The following is a 21,346-nucleotide window of genomic DNA, read 5'->3' on the forward strand; positions in this document are numbered from 1 at the left end:
CTGCCTCTGGCTCTATCTGCAGAATGGAGACTTTTCCTTCCTTCCCTTTTTGTATCAGTCACGCTGTGCTAAGAAATAGATTAAAAAACCATGGAGATCATCCTGCTTCTTCAGTCCTGGCATCCTCCTATCATTATAAATATTTTCCTACACTGTTGCTGTTACACAGATTCTGTAATGAAGTATTTGTTCATCAGGGAGCTAACTTGTAAGCTCTAAAGATCAGAGCTTTATTTCAAAGGGAGGGAAAACATGATAGCATTTCATCTTCTGCACGTTTGTTGTGGTTTAACCCCAGCCGGCAGCTAAACACCACACAGCCTCTCATTCCCTCCTTCCCTCCCCATGGGATGGGGGAGAGAAGTGTGAGAACACATAGGCTGGGATAAAGACAGTTTAATAGGTAAAGCAAAAGCCACACACACAAGAAAAGCAAACCAAAGAATCCATTCACTGCTTCTAGTCAGCAAGCAGGTGTTCAGTCATCTGCAGGAAACAGGGCCCCATCCTGCAGAATGGTTACCTGGTAAGAGTCTGTCACTCCTGTGCTCCTCTTTCTTCTTCTCCACCCAGCGTTATATGCTGAGCATGATATCATATGGTACAGAATACCCCTTTGGTCATCTTGGGGGGAACTGTCCCAGCTGTGTCCCCTCCTAGCTTCTTGTGGGAAGCCAAAGCAACACTGTGATAAAGAAGATTATGTTTTTACAAAACCCTAATTATATTTGCCATTTTATGCTTTTATTAGAATGGATACCTCATTTCTGACCAACCCCCCCCCCCCCCCCGCATTCAAACTGTAGGCAATGCAGTCTGAATGTCACAGAACAGCAGTGAAAGAAAAAGTTTTGCCAAATGCCTGCTTTGCTGCTTCTTCTCCAAAAGATTGCTGGGGCTTGGATGGGTTTGGCTGTTTAGGTTCTTTTGCAGTTCCAATCATTCTCTACCCACTGAAGTACATTTTGATAATGATTCAAAAAGTACCTGTGGGCATCCCTAGCTGACCTCTTAGAAGGTTTTCCAGCAGGTTAATGTTTAAAAATGTATAAGAACAATTCTCATCTATGCTGCCTTTTTAAACACCCTCTCTTCACTTATGGCTGCTATGAAGAGAAGAAAAGAACAACAAAAATTATTAACATATTACATTATTTTTACACCACCAAAATGCTTGTGCACCCCCAGCCTACCTGGTGGTGGGGTGGGGAGAGAAGCAGAAAAGGCCTTGACTTTGTGTAAGAACTGCTGAGCAAGAATAGAATAGAACAGAATTAACCAGTTTGGGAAAGACCTTTGAGATTGAGTCCAACCTATCACCCAACACCATCTGATCAACTAAATCATGGCACCAAGTACCCCATCCAGTCTCTTCTTAAACACCTCCTGTGATGGTGAGGTGTTTAACAGATACATGACTTTGCTTCCAGCACAAATCCAAAATATGGCCCCATACTAGCTACCATGAAGACAATGAACACTCTCTCAGCCAAAACCAGCACTGAATTCAGATGACTTTCTAACTCAACAGAAAGAAGTTACGGGAGCTTATGAACAGGCATGGATGCACCACAGCGATGCAGGAGAATGTAGACACTTTGGACATCTCTAGAAAAAGTTGTAGACTCCATTCTGCAAGACATATATGCAGCAATCAGAGAAGTTGCTCTGTTTTCAGTGCCCATAAACTCTCCTCTGTTTAACTCCTCTATTTGTCCAAGTGGTTGCTTTTGGGTTTGTGTTTTTTTCTGTTGTGGACACCTGTCCACTTGGAAACATCTAAGGCACTAAACAGCTGCCAGACGGTAGCAACTTTTGGTTACTCTGAACCGGGGCTGGATTCAACCCAACAACGACTGAGAGGTGAGAGATGTGGTATCATCTTATCAATTTTCTGAGCCATCTGGTTCCAAATGTGCAATTCAACGGTGAAACATTACCACAAAGAATCTAGCAGCATTTATGAAGTTTGCAACTAGAATTATCCTCTGAATGATAGATACAAACCTATCAGCATATTATGTGTTTAAAATATAGCTACCATTCACAGTGAAGATAGCTGCATACCATTAAATCTAATGCAATCTTAAAATGATGCTCATTTAGAAGTAAAATCTTACACAACTATTTGATCTGATGTAGAAGTAACACACATAAACCAAGATAAAGATATCAACACAAGGGAAAGAATTTGGTAAGAACATTTGTGCTAATCTTCATTGCAGTGCTTCACTTTTCACACAGAAGGTAGAAAACATCTTCTTGTGTGGTACCCTGACTGTGTGTGCCATGAGCTGTGGCAGTGCATGACAGTCCTCCAGAACTGAAGAATTCAATAGGTTGCTTCCATCAGACTCCAGCTATTGAGTGTCCCCAAAATTTCAGCTTTATCAGAGTAATTCTCGCGCTCTAGGAATTGGCCTTCAGGCTCTTTCCAGCCTTCCTTTTTCCAGATGAGGAAATGAAGCCCAGACATACACCAAGACTGGCTGAAATGTCAGACAGAGGACTAAGCCAACAGACTTCCTGCACCTCCAGGTTTGCCTCCTGGATCACCGTATGACTTTTCAGTCCCTTTCTACCGTGTAAACAATGTGTTTATGACACACGTTTCCTAAAGAGTTTGGAAGCTTGGACTTCAGATTAGGTAGACAGTCCAAGTGGCCATCAGGAAGCTCTATTAAAATTAAGACACATCTAGGAAAGGGAGGGCAATGATGTACACTGGGCTGCTGAAATAGTAGTTTAATATTATTGAAGAATTTACTTGAACTTTTGGTAAAATATTCATTCATATCCAGATCCTAATATAAAATTCTGTATTATGCAGCAGCACTGATTTCCAGACTCTCACAGTTGTAAAGTAGGGCAAATCTTAGGTTAAAATTCCCTGAAAATGTCTTTTTAGGAGATAATAATCAGTCAAGTGTAAAAGTGAGCTTGAAAGGTAATGCATCCGTATGGATCTGTGTAATTTTGAGGACTAAATTATGTCTCATTAACTAGGCTGAGGTAGTAGTTTTTCTCCCACATCATATTTAATCACATTGTTAAAAGTCATAATCTATACATTAAGCAGCTCTCCACCTGCAATAAGGGTGCTGCTTGCAGAGGGCTCCAAAACTAGATAGACAAGATATGAGGTTGTGCAGTTCCTTGCAGCTAAGAAATATGTCAACTGCTGCTCTCTGTTATATCATATCCTTGACACTGGCTTTCAGGGAAGGACTCAGCCTGAAAACCCCTTTGAAGTGGACCAGAAACTTTGAAGGCAGCATCAGGACAAAATCACGTTCCACTTCTCACATCTGTCTCTGCACTTGGCAGATGCCGCACACCAACAATTTAAATTAAGGCATTTTTCATTCTCGGGCATTGTGATAATTCCAGGGCATTTCCTCCATCATATTTGTAACCTATTCATTATACCATTTTACTGCATAATGAAGACAAATGCCAACAGTTTAGCAACAGATTTGGATAATGACAAGATGTACAGTAACACAGAGTAATGTGACCAGGCCTACGAGTTCTAATTGAATATTTTTTGTGATCTCACTTCCATTAATCTTTCCCCCAGTTTCATTTTTCTAGCCATTTTATGCGCCACCTGCCCTCTTTCCCCTCTCAAACTGCTGGCTGAAAGCATTCTCAAGAAATAGATTCTGCCTCCATTGTGGAGTCAGGCTTTCACCTTATCAATATACACGCCTCACTTGCCGATGAACCGTTGAGCCGCTGATGAAGGAAACGCCGCACACCCCAGCCACGGTGCTTAATTGGTATGCTGGCCCATGCAATGCTATCTGATTGCATTCAGTAACTGGCAGGGACAGAAAGCATTTCCAAGGGAAATAATATCTAGCTGTGAATGTGGAATATGTGTGGAAGAACTGAACAGTAAACACCAGCCTTAATTTCAATCTCTCACATTATGCAGAACTTAAAAAAGATGAGTGCTCTGATATTCAGGCAGACCCCTGCGGGACAGGAATGTTATCACAAGAATATTACAGAAACCAATGTAAAATATCCAGCTGCTAGGAGAGGTTTAGGGGCATCAAATGCTTTCAAATCACCATTTTCCTGCCACAAATGAAAGTATTTACCTATTAACAGCAGCAAAACTGTATTATTTCTCTGACTTGTACGACCGCAAGCAACGTTGCCTTTCGGTTTAGGCTGCGATAGGTTAGCTCTTAATGTCCCAAACAACCCTTAAAAGCTCCAAGGTGAAAATGTAAAATCATAATCCAGTCCTAAATGGTCATTTAAAAAATGATCATCCCAAAGCTCAGGAGTGCCTTTATCTGTTTATGAGGCATTCCAGTTAAAATAGTTACACTAGGAATGTGAGGAGGATGATATCTATTTAATTTTATAGTGTTTTTCTCCCTCTCCCATGATAAAAGATGGCAGCAAGAGCCAAATCCTGTTTGCCTTATTCACACAACTAGCCACACTGACTACAGCAAGACTGTTTGTGGAAGGGATTTGGCCTGAACTCTTACTGTGTCAATTATCTTTCTTTAAAAGCAGGTTCCTCTTTTTACCCTATTCTCCAGCCAAACTGTTAACTCATATGCTTTCAGCTGAAATGTGTGACAGATGACAGCAAAGATGTGAAAGCAGCAAAGAAAACAAACCACATCAATTCAGATCAGCGTGTCCAGATTAAAAATAGGAGAAAAAAACACCACCCACCAAACCAAACAACAAAACAACCCAAAACCTTGGCAAAACAAAACGTCTTGCTGACACAATTTTTAGGGAATTGGTCAAGGAAGATTTACACAGAACTGCTCAGACAATCTCTGCATTGTTCAGCCCTTAAGATTTACATCTGCTCTCCCAGAAATGAGAAAGCAGGAAAGAATTCCTGATATTCAAAGACAATTCGTGTGCTAATCTTGACCTTCTTAAAGATGTCCAAACGTTCACAAGTTGATTTTTTTATTATTTGGTTTTTAAAGTCACATGGGACAGGAAGACAATTAAGTGCCTATCTGCCTGGGCATTCATTTAAGGCAGTAAGCAAAACCTGCCAGGGCTGTAGAGCTCCTTGCCTGAACCGTGCCCAGTGCACAGCCTGATGAGCTCATGCTGAGAGCTTTTCACACCTCAGAGAGAAATCCCAGCAGTCCCGGTCTGTTCCCGGGGCCAACACCTCCAGAAGCACGACAGGAGCGTGGTGCTGCCTCAGTTTTCCTGGAACGGCTGCTGGTATGAGAAGGACCTTTCCCACTTCAGACATGCATCCCCACTTTCTCTGCCTGATTCCAGCTTCGCTTGCCAACTTCTCTCAGTGCTGCTCTTGGAAAAAAAACCTGAACCCACACAGTTCTCTGATGCTCTCCCTTCAGGGTTCTCTACTTAAAGGTGGGGAAGAGAGGAGCTTTCTTTTCCTGGCCAAGTTCCTAGATTCCTCTTGAACTTTGTTTTTGGGAGATGAGGAGAGCACTGTAGAGCCTGAGCCTTGTGAGAGGAGAGGATCTTGGTGATCTTTGAGGTCTTTTCCAACCTTGTTGATGCTATGATTCTGTGATATTCCTCAGCAAGGAAGAGGAAAAATTCTCATTGAGAGCCAAGACCTTCATTCCTGTGAGACTGAAGAGTGTGACACAACTGCCAATACTTTTATGAGAGCTGGGAAGAAATGGAAGCAATTAAGAAAACTAGAAGACCTACTGAACATCCAGTTTTGCTCTGCTTATGATCAGGAATTTTGATACTCCCCAAAAGAAGAAGAAGAAGAAAAAGCTAAACAGAAAACCTAACTTAACTATTTCCAGTGAATAAATATAATGAACACATATAATTACTGACTCTTCCAGAAAACATGCAGATTGTGTAATTTATTTGAGACCAAGCCCTAGTCATCCTCAGAACTTACAGATCCCTTCCCTCTTGTGGCACAAGAAGAGAGAAAGGTGAAAAAAAAACCCTGAAATGATATTTTAGCACTGGAGATAACAGCACATTCCCAGTAACGACATAAATCTTCAGTTTCCCCATATTTAATCATTCAGCTTCCTTCAATTGCTGCACATTAATGAGGATAAGGGACAAAAGATTGGACAAACAGTTCTGCACCTTTTGTGCCTCATTCTGGATGTGAGTGTACACTGTGGCAATTCAAGATGTCAAGTCTAGCTGTCAAGACAAAAAAAAAAAAGAAGGGAGATAAATGGCCACCCTGTCACACAGCCATGCTTACTGCAAACTAAGCACAAACACGGTATTTAGAGCCCTAACATTTGAATAGGTTACAATACACCTCCAAATGAAAGAAAGTTTCTGTAATTAAAGGATAAAGAGGTTGACAGAATTTCTTAGCCTCCTTGTCTAACACTTTTTCTACGAGACAAAATGTGATGGGCATTGGAGTCGCCTCAGCAAGGTATGCGGCGGAGTGAATTGCCTGATGGTTTCCCAGTACATTTTGCCCCTTTGGTCCCCAGGAGTAAATTGGGTGAACTTTTGAATTTCAATGCCTGAGACTCCTCATGCGTCAAGATGAGATAATTCTGTGACTTGGATGGTTACTTCTGAAGGCAAAAGGCCAAAGTTTTCTCCTTGAACTTTACATATGAATTGATCAAGCCAATGCATTTTACATAGTTTAAGGTACCTCCCTGCTTTGCCTAGTCACATCAAGGGAGTACAGTGGTAAAAAGCCATTTTCTTTCAACTGGCAGAACATATTAGCATTTGAGAAGAAAATATCTATTAAAAAGCCTCATAAAAGCCTTAGGAAAATCCATTAATCCCAGACATTTTGTCCGTAGTTCCTTGCAGTGCTGTCGGAGTGTCTAGGCTATTGACCTATAATCCATTAATAGGATTTTTAAGAGTTCCGTTATGGTTACTCTTCAGGACACGAGTGAACAGATGGATAGGATGGTCACCCTTTTGCTATAACCTTTGCCTAACAAAGCTGATTAATTCAGTCTTTCTAGTTGATAAGATATCAAGTGTGGCTTTGTCTACAGATAATTAACTAACACACAGGACAGAGGAGTCAGAGGAGGTGAACAGCAAAGTGAACCATCCAGGCTAAATCCAACAGATTGGAGATGAGAAGCAGAGGTGAGGTAAATGATGCTGTAAAGTATACACCACTAACCACCAGCATTTGTGAGCTGAGGCAAGATATAACCTAGCAAATAAGCAGGTAGTGAGTAAGGCCAGACAATATGAACACTTGCTGGAGCTCTGACATGGTACCATCTGGACAGCCCAGCCTTTCACTCACTGCTCATTACCCTTACCTTCCCAGGGTCTGGAAGTCACTTGAGGATAGTCCACCTGCATTAGGCATCACCGAACACACGGCATGCAACACCTCTGCTCTGTGAGCACAGGGGCAGTTCCAGAGCAAACAGAGACAGAGAAAACAGCACTGTAGCTGCAGATGCCCTGCAAACCCCTGCAGACATGGTCCCCTCCCTTCCCATTTGCTTTTGTTTGGCTGTTTGGAGCATTTCCATGGGCCCACACTGGACTGGAGGCTAGCAGCTGTCTGCCTTGCCTCATTAGATGTGAGCAGTAGGGGTTGCAGCCATCTACCACACTTAAGACATTCAGAAGCTCCTAGACACATAATTGACTCTTAGCTCCTTTCAACCCCAAAGCAAGCTAACTACAGTCAACAATGATGAATAAAGAAAGAATTCAGGTCTGGTAAATAACCTGACGTAGAACAGCTGCAGTAGGAAGGGAAGCAGCCAAATGAATTAAGCCTTCCATGTTCCTTGCTTAGCCTTGCTTTTCTCTCCCTGACCTGCAGCTGAATACAGCCTTTTACCACAGCTCCTCACAGCTTGCAGCTGCACAGCTCTGAGTCTGCTGAGAGATTCTAAACTCTGGCCAGTAGTAGGTAGTTTGTACCACCAAGGTAGCTATACCATGGTGCTGCTCCTTTACCTGCTCCTCTAAAGCCATATCTGCCTTCATTTGCATCCTCCCAGCTCAATTCCAGGGCCACACCAGCATGCACCACTGACTGCATGTTCATAAAGCAATTATCCTATGCAAGAAATTTAGGAATCAGCCTCAGGCATCACTTTGCAGTAAGGGAGTTGACACAGCAGTAGGTCAGCTGGTTCACTGCTTCACCGTGCAGTGAGGAGGATTCCTGCCTTGTTGGACAGCTGGAAGACAAACTGTTTTTCACATCTTCAGTTTTACATTAAAAGGAAAAGAGTAAGCCCCAAGAAACTACAGCTAGGTCTGCTCCTGGCCAGACCTTGGAGTGGATCCTCTTAGAAACTAAGACACATGGAAAATGGAGGTGATAAGTGGCAGCCAACATGGTTTCACTAAGGGCAAATCATGCTTGACAAGTTTGGTGGCCTTCTGTGATGGGACTATGGCATTAGTGGATAAGGGAAGAGCAATGGACATCATCTACTTGGACTTGTGTAAAGCATCTGACACTGCCTTGCATGAAATCTTGGTCTCTAAATTGAAGAGAGATGCTGGATGGAGAACTCAGTGGATAAAAAATTGGCTTGATGGTCACACCCAAAAAGTTTCAGTTGATAATTTGATGTCTGATAAGAGATTAGTAACAAGAGACATTCCTCAGGAGTTTGTATTGGGACCAAGCACCATTTAACATCTTTTTTGGTGACATGGACAGTGGAACTGAATGCACCATCAACAGGACTGCCAATGACATCAAGCTGTGTGGTGCAGCTGGAGAGAAAGGATGCCATCCAGCGAGACCTTGCCAGGCTTGAGAAGTGGGCCTATGCAAACCTCCTGAAGTTCAACAAGGTGAAGTGCAAGGTCCCTGCACATGGGTCAGGGCAATCCCAAGAACAAATACAGGCTGAGAGATGTATGGATTGAGAGCAACCCTGTGGAGGACTTGGGGGTTGTTGGATTAAAACCCAAATATGAATCAGCTATGTGTGCCTGCATCTCAGAAAGCCAGCCACGTTCTAAGCTGAGTCAAGAGAAGTATGGCCAGCAGGTTGAGGAAGGTAATTCTTCCCCTTTGCTCCTGGAGAGCAGTGTAAATGAGCCCCCAGTGTAAAAAAAGACACAGAGCTGCCTGAGTGACTCCACAGGAGGACCATGAAGATGATCAAGGGGCTGAAGCACCTTCCTTATGAGGACAGGCTGAAAGAGTTGGGGTTCTTCAGCTTGGAGAACAAAAGGCTCCAGTAAGACTGTAGTGACCTTGCAGTACTTAAAGAGAGTCTACAGAAAGGATGGAAAGGGAGTCTTTATCAGGGAGTATAATGATAGGATGCAGGATAAAGATTTTAAAGCAAAAGAGGGTTGATTTACATTAGATAGAAGGAAGATGCTCTTCATTGTGGAGATGGTGAGACACTGGAACAGGTTGTCCAGAGCAGCTGTGGATGCTCTGTCCCTGGAATGGATAGTTCACAGACCAAATTGCAGCAGGGGGGAGTTTCAAGGAGCATGCACAGTTAAGCAATTTTGACCAGTCAGTTATAAATGTTTAATGCATTCCTGTCTAGCGAGGATGTGCTTGCTCTCTCTACTCAAATGAGCAGTGCTGCCACCAAAGCAGCTATTCATGTGAGCACAACAGCATGATTTAGCCCTGTCTGATTTCTAAGACTCATAGTAATCACGATATGAGCTTGAAAATCAGGGCTGACTTGGATATTTATTAGCACAATTATGCCTGCAACCCATTGTAGACTGAAAACAATTTTGGTAGTAATTTTCAAATGATTAGCACACTGTTTTAGTAACATCTTATCTCAGCTATTAGACAGGCTGTCCTTAAATTGAAATCATTAGCAAACACTCCATTACTGTATTGTTTTGCAGGGTGCATTTAGTATATTGGATTATTGTGCACAGCAAATAGGCTCTGCATATGAAACAAATCAACATATATCCACAAAACATAATTATAAGGCTTAACTAATCTGCTTCATTTTGCCTTATAAAAAGAGTATTTTCAACTTCTATATGAAATAGCTTCCAAATAATGGAATTTATTGTACGAGATTAATTATAGCAATGAAGGCCATCTATCTGTGCTAAAATATGACACTTTAATCTTCTAAATCACATCAGGAATGAAACAATTCTGAATCGGAGAGATCCCTTTATGGGTTCTAAGTACAGCTCATAAATTACTGTGGCTTTTAAATCTCATCCATATTTCTGCAGCAAAGGGGCAAAGCAATGCTACGGTTACAGTATCACAGTATTGCCAAGGTTGGAAGAGACCTCGAGGATCATCGAGTCCAACCTGTCACCACAGACCTCAGGACTAGACCACTGCACCAAGTGCCACGTCCAGTCCCCTCTTGAACACCTCAAGGGATAGTGACTCCACCACCTCCCCGGGCAGCCCATTTCAATGACTAATGACTCGCTCTGTGAAGAACTTTCTCCTCACCTTGAGCCTAAACTTCCACTGGTGCAGCTTGAAACTGTGTCCCCTTGTTCTGGTGCTGGTTGCCTGGGAGAAGAGAACAACCCCTTCCTGGCTACAACTTCCTTTCAGGTAGTTGTAGAGGGCAATGAGGTCACCCCTGAGCCTCCTCTTCTCCAGGCTAAACAATCCAAGCTCCCTCAGCCTCTCCTCACAGGGCTTGTGCTCAAGGCCTCTCACCAGCCTTGCTGCCCTTCTCTGGACACGTTCAAGTGTCTCAATGTCATTTCAGTCTCTAGTCTTCTTCAAGTCAAATTCCTGCTCATTAAAATGTTTTTAAGGTGTTTTCCCAAGAATAATGCCACATGGCTAACTTCCTCTGGAATAACTACCTCAATTTTCAGATATTTCTTAAGGTAGGCAATTTTTTTTGGTGGTTTATTTTTTACCTCTGGGAATTTTTTTACAGAAAGCCAACACAGTGCTTTCATCACCCTTCTTGTCTTGCTCCAAAGGATCAGTCCCTGCATCATGGCTGAGAACTTCGTAGTTACTTCAAGTTTCTCCCCACATGAAATTAAAAAATCCTTGAAATGTTGGTACCTTTCTCTGCCTCTTTCCCAACCTAATAAATTCAGAAAGTATGAGATTATTTTTTCTGGTGAAGTCAAGGAAGCCTGACTAGTTAGGAGCACAGTGCCTGACTTGTGGGGTTATTCCATCCGTGAGTTACTGGGGGACCTTCACAAAGGAAGGTACTAAAATGGAACACTTTTGTCACCAGGAAGCTGGGGAAAACAATCATTCACATACAAATGAAGGAAGGCTGAGAGAACTGGGTTTGTTCAGCCTTGAGAAGAGAAGGCTTAGAGGAGAACTCATAACCATGTACAAGTACATAAAGGGTGGCTACCATGAGAATAGAGTAGAATAGAATTAACCAGGTTGGAAGAGACCTTGGAGATCATCGAGTCCAACTTATCATCCAACACTATCTAATCAACTAAACCATGGCACCAAGCACCCCATCAAATCTCTTCCTACACACCTCCAAGGAGGGACACTCCCTTTTTACAAAGAGTACATGGTAAAGACAAGGGGCTGTGGGGACAAGTTGCTACTGGGGAGATTCAGATTGGATGCCAGAAATATATTCTTTGCCCCCCACAATTCATACCTACACATTTCTTGAACACCTCCAGGGGTGGTGAATCCATCACCTCCCTGGGAGGCAGCTCATTCTAATGCCTGACCATTCTTTCAGCAAAGAAATGTTGCTTAATAAAGAAACCTAAACCTAAGCCTAAACAAACCTTAAACCTAAGCCTAAACATAAAATGAACCTAAACCTGACCCTAAAGAAATCTAAACCTAAAAACCTAAACCTTCCCTGGCACAGTTTGTGGTCATTTTCTCTCATTCTATCAGCTGATACTAGGAATACTAGGGACACTAGGGAGATGAGACCAACAAGTCTGGGGGGAAAAGTGCCATTGACTGCAGAAATATTTGGTTATCAATTTGATTAGGAAAAAAATATGTTGCTGTGGCAGAAATTCTTATCAGGATGATGCAAAGGAAGTGCTCTGTAAGAGCTCATTTCAGTGCCCTAGGAGCACTCCTGTGCTTCATGCAATGCAAAGAAGGAACAACTTTGCAGCTGCCTATCAGAAGAACAACTTCCTATCACTTTGATCCCTCTTCACAATATTTTAATGCACACACACCACCCTCAGTAAGACACTTGGCTGAGAGCTGTGGTTGGATATGAATTTTCACAATATGAATCAAATTAAGTTTCCATGTCCTAAAAGCTGAAATGGTCCTTCCAATGTTGTCCCTCCAATGTCTTTTTCCAGTTTTCTTCTCCAAGGTCAGAAGAAGAACTAATAGCTTTATGGATAAATTGGCCAACAAGCAACTACTCTCCTGAGTTTTCAGTAAAAAAAATTATTTTCCTGTTTAGCAGACTGCCTGAAGGTAATTTGCCAAACACAGGAGGGAAAAAAAAGTAATTTTTTTGTTGTTGCTAAAACGTGGGTTTTAAAGAAATCTAATTTTGCTTCCTGAGAGGCTTTCAATGAGAATAACATTTTCCAAAACTACATTCTCTTTAGAGTTTTCATTTGGCCATGCACTTTCACTGCTTTCAGCAGTCTCCTCTACATTGCCCCTGATTTGAAAGCTACTGCATGGGAAGTGGAAGCTGTAAAAAATGGAAGCTACAAATAGTGGCCTTGAGATAAAAAAAAAAATCACTGAAAGAAGCTTTTTTTCCCCTTCCCTTTTAATCCTACCTGCATTACTATTGCTGAAGAGATTCATGAGAGAACAGCACCATTAATGCAATTATGTCAGGTGCCCAAATGCATAATCTTACAGTGGTGCAAATATGGATGTCTTCTAGGAAAAAATGGCTGTTACTCTGCATTCTCTTCTTCAGACTCAACAACTGCAGTTCCCTCAGCCACTCCTTACAAAACTTATGCTGTAGACTCTTCAACAGCTTGTTTTCCCTTCTCTGGAAAAGCTCCAGCCCCTCAATATTCTTCTTGTAGTGAAGGGCCCCAAACTGAACCCTGTATCTGAGATGCAACCTCACCAGTGTTGAGTACAGGGGCATGATCGCTCCCCTGGCCCTGCTGGCCACAGCATCCAGGTCAGGATGCTTTTGGCTTTCTTGGCCATGTGAGCACATTGACAGCCCATATTCATCCAGCTGTCAAACAACTCCCCAAAGCCCTTCTCTGCCAGACACCTGTCCAGCCACTCTTCTGCAATCCTGTAATGTTGCCTGGGGTTGCTGTGACCCAAGTGCAGGACCCAACACTTGAGATTGTTGAATCTCCCACAGTTGGCCTTGGCCCATGTAATGGGTTGGGGCAGACCCCCTCCCCACCACGCGCAGAAATGACGACTCAGACAAACGGATTGCAAAAGTGATGGAAAGTTTAAATAGAGAACAGTGAGTGCGTGCAGAGAGCTAGAAACACAGTGACAAGAGAGACCCCAAAACAGACCCAGAGAGATCCCGTCCCCACCTGAGGGTGCACCCAAACCCCCAGGGCTCCTCCTTCCCCCCCCCCCTGCTAGGCTAGTCTCAGCTGGCCAGATCTGAGACTGCCCATCCCCCCGTGGTCTTGGGCCTAGCCAGGCCCATGGCCGGGAGATCTCCTCCCCAGTTACTGGGTGGCGAGGAGGAAGGAAAGAGGAAGTGCCAGACCCCGCTGTGAAACTTATAATGGTGCAAGGGATCCTGGTAGGAAATAACCTAACTTCCTGTGTCCACCCACTGGGCTGGACTTCTGGACACAGGAAACACCCCTGCAGCAGAGGGCACCCAGCCCAAACTACGACAGCCCATTGATCCATTCTAGGCAGATCACTCTGCAGAGCCTTCCTACCCTTGAGCAAATCAACAGCCCCAACCAGTTTGCTGTTATCAGCAAACTTACTGAGGATGCACTCAAACCCCTCATCTGAACCACTGATAAAGACACTACAGAGAACTGGCCCCAGTACTGAGCCCTGGGAAACAGCATTTGTGATGAGCTACCAACTGTATTTATGTCCATTCACCATCAGTCTCTGGGCTCAGCCATCCACAAAGCTTCTGACCCAGAAAAGAGTACATCTGTCCAAACCATGAGCAGCCAGTTTCTCCAGCAGAATGCTGTGGAAGATTGTGTTATATGCTCTGTACCCAATCCCCCCTGCTGAAGGCATCCTCAAGGAGCTCTCCACAGTAGCATGGGAAAAACATCAAGCAAGCCACAGGGAAACACAGCCTAGGAGAAGAGGACAGAAGATAACCTCGGTCGCTCACTCCCAGCTCTCAGCATGTTCCCATGAGCAAGACCTTGAACTGAGAGGGAATATGTTAGAATTCATAGTCTACTTACAGAATACAGAATTAACAAGGTTGGAAAAGACCTTTGAGATCGAGTCCAACCTATCACCCAACACCATCTAATCAACTAAACCATGGCACCAAGTGCCTCATCCAGTCTCTTTTTAAACACCTCCAGCGATGGTGATTCTACCACCTGCTTGGGCAGCACATTCCAATGGCCAGTCTCTCTTTCTGTGAAGAACTTCTTCCTAACATCCAGCCTAAACCTCCCCTGGCACAACTTGAGACTGTGTCTTCTTGTTCTGTCACTGGTCACCAGGGAGAAGAGACCAACTCCCACCTGGCTACAACCTCCCTTCAGGGTAGCTGTAGACAGCAATAAGGTCTCCCCTGAGCCTCCTCTTCTCCAGGCTAAACAATCCCAGCTCCCTCAGCCTCTCCTCATAGGGCTTGTGCTCCAAAACCCTCCCCAGCTTTGTTGCCCTTTTCTGGACACATTTGAGCAACTCAAAATCTTGAATTGAGGGGTCCAGAACTGGACACAGTACTCAAGGTGTTGCCTAATCAGTGCTAACCAGAGTACAGGGGCGGAATGACTTCACTGCTCCTGCTGGCCACACTATTCCTGATACAGACCAGGATGCCATTGGCCTTCTTGTGGTTTTAATCAGATCCTTTCTCAAATCAATGGAAGTTTGTTGAATTTGAAGCAGGAATTCATGCTCTGGCAATTAATACCATATTTCTACCCTTTTAGCTGTGGTAGCAAATGGATTTTGGGCATCCCTGCAAACAGGATTTGGAAACCTGTCACAAATTCTGTCCCTTTGGGTATTTCCTGCATCTCCCTAGCTGTTCTCACCTGGCCTCAGTTTGAGAGATCAGTGTTGTAACTGCACATACAAGAACTTTCATGCTCGGTTAGAGAAGTCTCCATGATTTATTGCCCTAAAGATAAAGTATTGGCTATTAAAATTTGTCCTGGCTTAATGAGATATACATCTCTTTAGTGTATGAAGTGCAGCAATATCATGATAAATATCCACATGCTGAGGATAATCCTGAATGAACCATTGCATACAAACTTCTTAAGGTTTTCTAGTAAAATAGGTACAGTATTTATTCTCAGTTTAGCACATCTTGAATGCCACTGGATGGTGATCTACATATTTACTGAATAAATTACTTGTTATATATTCCTCGTGCTGCTGCTTCATGGGACTTCATTTTTCTTGCTGAACCTTTTGGAACATATTCTGATGTCACTACCTCCTCTATGCTGCCTGGAAGGCCCTCATCCTTCATACATTATGCTAAATATTGTTTATAATTGTGTGAAGAGCAAAATACACATATTAGGCTATTTAAAAGTTATAAGGTATTCATCACTTTCCAAAGCAGCATCTTTGTATCTAGGCGAGCTGGGATTTCCACCAAAGTGAAACCTGGAACTAGACAATACCAGGCTATAATAATAAAGCAAGGGAAACAACATATTCTTAAGTGAGATGAATACCTTTGAGCGTTAGTGTCTTCTGGCCAGCTACATCATAGGTCTAAATAAAGTGAATGAAAAGAAGAATTTGTGTGTGAAGGAAAGAAGATGCCTACTGAACTCAAGTACATCTAATCTATCAAATTTTAAGATCAGTGTAATCTAAACCGTTCAAACAACTAGGACTTACCTATAACTAGGTCTAAAATGGATCAGTGGGATTTTTCAGATAAAATAGAGCTGAGGTGTCAATCTCATCAGCTGAATTTCTGCTGTGCATGGCTGCAACTTCACTATCAGTTACTAAGAAATCATTGAACTTCTCTCTTCCTCTGCCTCCATCTAAAGTTACTCTAACAATTTACTGGTGTGGAGTATGGCATAGCAGGACTCACCACTGTGGACAAATAACTCCATAGGAGAGTGGTCTGAAACACAAGTTGGTGAGATGATGAAAGGATGATTGTTTTGGTATTATTCAATTTCATTCCACATTCACATGGAATAGAACCACCAGTGAGGGTCTCAGTTCACTCATGCTTCAAGACTTATCTCCCTCTTCCCACCAGTAAGCCCCAGCCCTAAGCAAGGTCTTGGAGGTGTCTATGACAACAGTGCCCAGGCAGTCCTGCTCCCACCTGCACAGAAGTGATACAGGGAGTTCTGAGGTGCTGGTGTGACATGGGGCTCTTAACCATCTAGTATGAAGCTGGTACTCAACCACCACATCGTATAAAGGACCATGACAGCTCAGGCACATCCAAGCTCCACAGAGACGACAAACCTTGCTGTGCTATCTCCAGCAGGACATCAGCAATGAGGCAAACTTTCAGAAAATTCTGCCTTCCATTGCTCAGAAATTTTTCCAAAACCCCTCAATATCAAAACCCAAATCACCTAAACAAAACCCAAACTCAATGAAATAGAATCATAAAATCAACCAGGTTGGAAAAGACCTCAGAGATCATCAAGTCCAACCCATTACCTAATACCTCGTGACAACTAAACCATGGCTCCAAGTGCCACATCCAATCCTTTTTTGAACACCTCCAGGGACGGTGATTCCACCACCTCCCTGGGCAGCACATTCCAGTAGCCAATTACTCTTTCTGGGAAGAACTTTCTCCTCACCTTGAGCTTAAGCTTCCCAATGAAACTATGCAGCCTCTTCATTCCAACAGATCAATTATTTGTTCACACAGCAATCATTCCAATGGCACAGGGGTCAATGTTCTTACACCTGGCCCAGGATCAGGTGCAGGATATTACTCCCAGTGAACAAATGCTTGCTAGATTGCTGTATTCTGCATTTGCAAAGTGCATCACTGAGGTATCAATGGAAAAGATGCTATCAGAGCCTAAAGGAGTGGTACATGTTAACATTGCTGGCCTGCAAAATTGAGGGATCTCTTATCTTTGGTAGATAGCTATAGCCAGGAGAACCTGAAGAATAGCAACTTCAGGGTAGGAACTGTCACAGGGGAAGACAGGATTAAAATGATTATGTGTACCTTCCTCCCAGGATTGCTATGTCCTGTTAAATACTCCAAAAAAACATTCAGCATCTATCTTAATCTCAAGTCGAGTCTTGCTGTCAACTGAATCAGTCTCAAGACTACAAGAAAACAAAGAAACAAAACCCCCAAAACCAAACCAAACAACAAAAGAACCCACCCCAACCCAACCAACCAAACCAACCCCACAACCAACCAATACAAACCCCAAACCCCCAACCAACAAACAAAAACCAACACAAAAAACCCCAGCCAAAAAAACCCCAAACCAACCACCTTAGAAGCTGTGCTTTGTTTGGTGGGGGTCTGGGTTTTAATTTTTAAGTGCTGCTGTTACATTTTGGCTTGATGTTTGAATCTCCCTGCAGGTGCTACTCCAAAAAGCAGTCTCCCTGGAGACTTAATAGCATATGATCACTAAAATAACTTTTTGCAAGTCCATTGAGTGTCTGTAATTAACACGTTAAGCTGCAGTTAAAGGGAGTAAAGTACCATTATACACATAATAAATCATTTCAAATTCCTGAATTATTTGTCTGTACAATTACCCAGGTAATTATCTAAACTTTACTAATAAAAGGTTTCATTAACTACCACTTACTCTGGATAGAACTAACACATTAAGCTTTCACACTCAAATACATCCACAATGCAAGCTATACCACGAATGCTATAGCCATTTAAAAATAGATCCTGAATTACATGCTGACCTTTGTTCATTCTGAGGCTGCATTTTTGTTACATGTCTACCCTGAGCTGACTAGAGGCAGACACTGCAAAATAAAGCCTAAGAAAAAAAAGCTGAATATTTTACAACAGTGTAACCAGCCAAGATGGATTTTACACTTAAGATGCAGAGTTGAAATGGTAGGAAATGGACTTGTGTCACCTTCAGGCAAGGTTTCAAAACATCATAGAATCACAGAATTGTTTCTGTTGGAAAAGACCTCCAAGTTCATCAAGTCCAACTGTTAGCCTAGCACCACCATGGCTGTTAAATCATGTCCTGAAGTGCAATGTCCATACGTTTCTTGAACATCTCCAGGGACGGTGGGAATGTTCCACCACCTCCCTTTGCAGCCTGTTCCAATACCTGACTGCTCTTGCAGTAAAGAAAATTTTACTAATATCCAACCTAAACCTCCCTTGGCACAGTTTCAGGCCATTTCTTCTCATTCTGTCTCCTGATACTAGGCAGAAGAGACCAAATTCCACCTAACTACAACCTCCTTTCAGGAAGCTGTAGAGCGCAATGAGGTCTCCCCTGAGCCTCCTCTTCTTCAGACTGAACAGCTGCAGTTCTCTCAGCTGTTTGTCACCAGCCTCGTTATCCAGACCCTTCACCAGCTTTGTTGTCCTTCTCTGGACACTCTAGCACCTAAATATCCTTCTTGGGGTGAAGGGTCCAAAAAAGAACCCAGTATTGAATGTGTGGCCTCACCGGTGCCCAGTACAGCGGCACAATCACTTCCCTACTCCGGCTGGCCACACTATTGCTGATCCATGCCAGGATGCTGTTGGCCTTCTTGGCCACCTGGGCACACTGCTATAATTACTGTATGACTACATTGCTTTAAAATTACAGCCTTTCTTCACTGGCTTTACAACCAACTCTAAATCGTTTGCATGGTGGTAAACAGCTTTATGCTAATACAGCGATGAGAAGATAAAGTGGGAACTAACATTTACAGCAAGGTGTCATTACTCACAGGACTAGGACCAGTGCTTAAGCACAGGTAGCTCATCATACACATGCCACTGCTCTGAGGGCAATGAAACCTGAGGGCCTTGCTCTTTTAGAGCTGAGGCACATCAGACACAGATATGTGGCCCAAAGGGGATGACTTTAGCTCTAGAGCTACAGCTTAAATAGTCTTACACTAAATACAACTGCTGTACGAGCTCATTATAAGTAAGACGGAACACCTTTGAGAGTTTTGGTTTCTTTCATTTTAAATCAAGTCAGTAATGACTTTGTCACAGCTAGAACCTGCTGCATATGCAGGATTCAAGCATGCACTTGACATTCCTCTGTGGCCCCAGGTTCAGCCCTATAACCCAGTTTGCCACACATCAGTCGAGCCGCAGTGACTGCTGCCAGACCTGAGCAAATGCAAACTGAAATGATTAAGGCGGGATGAGTTTTGTCTGAAGCGCAAAGTCATATTTCCTCCCTTTGGCATATGGGCAGACAGCTAGAATGCTGCAAGCATCCCCTCTGCAACTACCTCAGCCATAATTCAAGAGCATGGCAAAGCCCTCAACCATTAGAGCACTGAAGAGTCATGCAATGTTTTATCCAGAGAATTCCTTGCCATTTATAAATTGCATGATCACATGTTGGTTTTTTGCCCCCTCACAAATTTCACTCCTGTTTACATGGCATGCTAGGAATCAGGCAAAGAAATGCCTTTGTTTTTCTGGCCCCGGGGAGTCTTCCAACTCCTAAACTTCATGCACCAGGTGTATCCTTCTGAGATGTTCCAACCTCAGCTACACAACCGGTAAATATACTAAATCCTTCTGACTCCAAATACCACATCCCAGAGTCGGTACTAGTGGGGTTCCTATTTTCTTATCCAGATGGTGAGTTGTTAGAACACCTAAGACTTTGCCTAACACCTCTTGAACTCATGTGGAATATCTGGAACAGGAATTCCTCACTCTTTCCAGCTGAATTTGTCCCACTTCAGGTGAAATGCTATCTGTCTTTTCAGCTATGGAGAAGCTAGAGTCTGGGTGTGTTTCCACTGGGATTGTTATGGGACATACAACAACTTGTAGGTGAAGACTTTGTCAAAATGTGTGTAAAAGATTGCATCTCCCTCCTCCTGAGATTTCTAGTTTCTTACATTCCTAAACACAGACTTGGGTAACTTTATTATTATTTTTTTTTTCCTGATTTTGTGTAAGTTCTTTCCTAAGTTTTTAAGGCAAAAATCCCACAATATGGACCAAATGTTAGAAAGGTTATATTCAATGCATAGACCCTCATCTCAAACTAGCACAGTAATCATAGAATGGCTTGAGCTGGAAGGGACCTTAAAGATCACCTAGTTCCGCCTCCTTTACCATGGACAGGGACACCTACCACGGACAGGGACACCTACCACTAGAGCAGGTTGCTCAAAGCCTCATCCAGCCTGGTTTTAAACACTTCCAGGGATGAGGCATGCACAACTTCTCTGCACAACCTCTTCCAATGTCTCACCATCTTCACAGTAAAGAACTTCTTCCTAATGTCTAACCTAAACATACCCTACTCTATTGTAAAACCATTGCCTTTTGTCCTATCACCACATTCCCTTCTAAACAGTCCCTCTCCAGCTTTCCTATAGGTCCCCTTCAGGTACTGGAAGGCCACTGTAAGGTTTCCCCAGAGCTGAACAGCCCTAATTCTTTCAGCCTGTCTTCAGAGCAGAGATGCTTCAGCACTCTGACCATCTTTGTGGCCCTCCTATGGATCCACTCCAGCAGGTCCATCTCTCTTGTGTTGGAGTTCCCATAGCTGGACACAGCACTCCAGGTGAGGTCTCGGCAGAGCTGAGTGGCAGAATCACCTCTCTTGATCTGCTGGCCACACTTCTTTTGATGCAGCCCAGGATGCCATTGCTTTAGGGATTATGGTAATATTGGGTGGACATTTGGACTTGATCTTAAAGGTCTTTTCTAACCTTAATGATAGTAAGCATAGTGTAGAACATCCTATAACACTGTAGTTGTCCTTGTCAGCTGTTTTACAATAGAGAGGACTATGCAGCTATATTGAAAGCAGGATAGTTTTGTCTGGCTACTGCTCGTAAATGACATTAGGTGCAGCCAGGCAATACATTTACTCGCTGCTGTCAAACTAACGATAGCAAATGACCTCCAGCCCACCTGTCTGTCTCTGAGTTGTCCCTCAAGACTGTTTGTTGTCTGCTTCCACCCAGGGCAGCAGCAAATTGAACACTGCCACAAATCACAGAATCACAGAGTTATTGAGGCTGGAAAAGACCTCTGAGATCAAGTCCAGCCTATGACCTAACACCACCACATCAGCTAAACCATGCCATCAAGTGCCACATCCAACTTTCTCTTAATGGCCTCCAGCAATGGTGACTCCACCACCT

The sequence above is a fragment of the Melanerpes formicivorus genome, unplaced genomic scaffold (assembly GCF_026170545.1).
Source record: "Melanerpes formicivorus ecotype bairdi unplaced genomic scaffold, bMelFor1.0.p_v2 SCAF_8, whole genome shotgun sequence".
In the NCBI taxonomy this organism is placed as follows: Eukaryota; Metazoa; Chordata; class Aves; order Piciformes; family Picidae; genus Melanerpes; species Melanerpes formicivorus.